The sequence below is a fragment of the Jaculus jaculus genome, chromosome 1, assembly GCF_020740685.1.
Source record: "Jaculus jaculus isolate mJacJac1 chromosome 1, mJacJac1.mat.Y.cur, whole genome shotgun sequence".
Lineage (NCBI taxonomy): Eukaryota > Metazoa > Chordata > Mammalia > Rodentia > Dipodidae > Jaculus > Jaculus jaculus.
The window spans coordinates 23,176,978-23,180,269 of NC_059102.1; positions in this window are offsets into that span (position 1 = coordinate 23,176,978).

A 3,292-nucleotide genomic window follows, 5' to 3' on the forward strand; every position below is an offset into this window, starting at 1 on the left:
AGCCTACAAAACTTTAGACCTAAACAAAGACAGCCAAAACATAAGGCTTAAAGAGAAATTCTAGCAAAGACACTGACTCCCAGTGTTCCCATGAAATCTAATACAGGTTTCACAGTGGCTGCAAGCAGTCCCCATTCTTCAAGAGACCCATCACTAACTTCAGTGGGATTTGACCTTGAATTTGAAGGCTTTCCAAAACATCCTCACATAATAACTGAGTCTGATTTCTAAATCCCTACCTGAAATTCTGTTTTCTATGTTGAGAATGCCTTCAACTCCCCTCCAAAAACTGAGGGGGTTCTGTATGGAGCCATAGATATCAGTAAATTTTTCTCCTCAAGGCCTCCCAAAGTATTGTTCTGCATTTATCTCCTGGGCAGAATGCCAGTAAGGCATCCACAACTCTCTGGAGTACAAAGAAACAAGCTATTAATCAGGGAGAAAAGATCCATACCTTCAAGGTGATTTATGCGGAGACTATGTCTCCCTGGGGTGGGCACGTAGACTCTCACTCCAGCAGGGACTCTTGGGGCAGAGCTTATACTGATGCAAAACTGATCTAGCACACTTAATTCCCTTGTGAATGTGCCATCAGAAATCATTGAAAGGCTGGAAGATAGAGCACAATTCATCCCCTGATGTCACCAATAGCAAGTGATAGTGGGTTGTGGGACATGTGTTGGCAAAGCCAGCAGGGAAGGCTATGCCAGAAGGGCAAGTTGGAAACGGACCTCTGAAGCGCAGTGTGAGACTACACTCTTCTTCAAAGCCACAAAACTAGAACCAAGGTCAGAAGTCCCAGCTCTGGCTTCCTGATAGAAGGATCAAGATCATCTAAATGATTTTGATTCCTAAGCCCCATAAACACCAAAATATATCAGAAGGAGCCAAGCAAGCATGACCAGGCTGGGGAGATGGCTTAGCGAATAAGTGCTTGCCTGTGAAGCCTAAGAACTCATGTTTGAATGTGAGCCAGATGCACAGTGATGCAAGTACACAAGGGTGACATGTCACCCTTGTGCACAAAGGGCCACAAGCATCTGGAGTTTGCAGTGGCTAAAGGTCTTGGTGGTCTCTCTCTCCCTCTCTCTCTCTCTCTCTCTCTCTCTCTCTCTCTCTCTCTCTCTCTCTCTCTCTCTCCCCCTCTCTAGCAATTTTTTTTTTAAAAATCATGATCTTCCTCCTCTTCCTTTTGCTGCCAAGAAGCCCTCAGACAAGTGCAGACACATTGTCCAGAATAGTCAAATATGACATAAATGTGTCCCTTCCACAATTCTTTCTCTGCTTCCACCAGACAAGGTAGGGTGCCCAGGCTGACCTGGAATTCACTATATAGTCTTCAGGTAGCCTCGAACTCACAGTGATCCTCCTAGCTCTGCCTCCCAAGTGCTGGGATTAAAGGCATGCACCACCACACCCAGCCCCAGATCAGCATTTTAAAAAGAGCTCCAGGGCTGGAGAGATGACTTAGCAGTTAAGACACTTGCCTGTAAAACCTAAGGACCCATGTTCCACTCCCCAGATCCCATGTAAGCTAGACACACAGGTGATGCAAGCACACAAGGTCACACATTCACACAAGGTGGAGCACACATCTGGAGTTCAATTGCAGTGGCTGGAGGCCCTGGTACTCCAATTCTCCGCCCCCCCCCACTCTGCATCTCTCTCTCTGTCTCTCATACAAAAGGCCAGTCTGTTGGGCTTGTCTCAAAAAAGAACTCCAGAGGCAGCCAGTGAGGTGGGGGTTCAAATGGCACAGATGAAGCGATGTATCAGGAGGTCACCATGGTGCCCAGGAGAGAAGTAACTGTGGTTTGTCTAGTGACAGAGACAAGGGGACAGATTCAAAAAAGGTTGAAGAAGAGTGTGGTGGTTTAAAAGGCTTAGCCCACCACCTGGGACATTAGACAAGCTGTTTCCAATCCACACCAAAGACCACAGGGGCTATTGAGTTAAGAAACAGGTTAATAGTTCCAAAGACACTGGGCTTTGCACTTGAACTTCCTGGGGAGTTTTCTGCCTTTAGAGTCAGGCCCAGAAGCCTCTGGAGGGACAGAGATAGCCTCATCTCCAATTAGCCCAGGATAGTTTATCAGGTGTAGGCTTTGCTGACACATGGGAACTGACTGGAAATGTTCCCCTTATTCCTCAGCCCAGCTAACCCAGACCTGGTTGGGCCTGATTCTCTGGATTACCATAGCTGGTTTCCTCTCCATCAGGACCAGAATGCCAAGAACAGTCTCACTTATGAGAGATGACTCTGCCTTTTCCCCGTCACATGGCCAAGTCAGTATAGGCTCCCTACTTCTCACCCTGCTGATGTCAGCTCAGGGAATCTTCCCTCTGTGACCATTTATGAATGACCATCATGATTTCATTTTTCTAATGAACTCTTTCCCATTGTGACCTCCCTCTTCCATGTAAGGAAAGCCCAATTACTTCTGCACAAGAAGATCTGAAGAGATCAGTCACCTTTCCACCATCCGGGTCCAAAGTCTTTCCCCAATAGCAACTGGTGATATATATGATCAGACACCTTTTCCCCTTTAGACAATGGTGATCTGAGATATCATGTGAACCAGCCCTGTTGTTGAGATCTGGCCAGTAGACAGCATTGTGGTGAGACTCAGATGCTGAAGGAGTTAAGTAGTCATGTTCATATCTAAGCTCTCTATTCTATGTGTACACTTGGAAAATGAATTGTATATCCAAAGCCACAACATTACTTGCAAAATAGGATAACAACAGAATAATAGATCACAAATAAAAGAATTCATGAGAGTAATATATCCCATGATAAATCAAATTATTACTTCATTGAATCTCTTATTTATAATTTCTTGTTTTACCCATAGGAGTGAAAAGATTGTGCCAAGTTTTTTTGTTGTTGTTGTTGTTAAGAACACATTTTGTATGGCTATGTCATGTGTTGGTACCATCCTTTCCCTTATTCCTGCCCCAATTCCTCAGAGGACCTTCCACAGTGGGGTTGATAGTATTCCCCATGGGGTTGTGAGTTATATATTGTGGGAACCGCAGTCAGTTACTGGGGGGAATGGAGTGCCTCTGGACTTGACATCCCAACCTGTGGCTCTTGCAATCTTTCTTCCCCCTCTTCTGCAAGATTCCCTGAGCCTTGGTGGATGTGTTTGAAGTCTACTTCAGTAACTTGCTCTTAGCAGCTTCTTGATTTCTGCTTTGGCATGTGTTGAGTATCCTCAGTATCTGTCTCCTTCACCCTGATGCTGTCAGGGTCCCCATGGCAGAAGCACACTTGATTGTCTCCCCACTT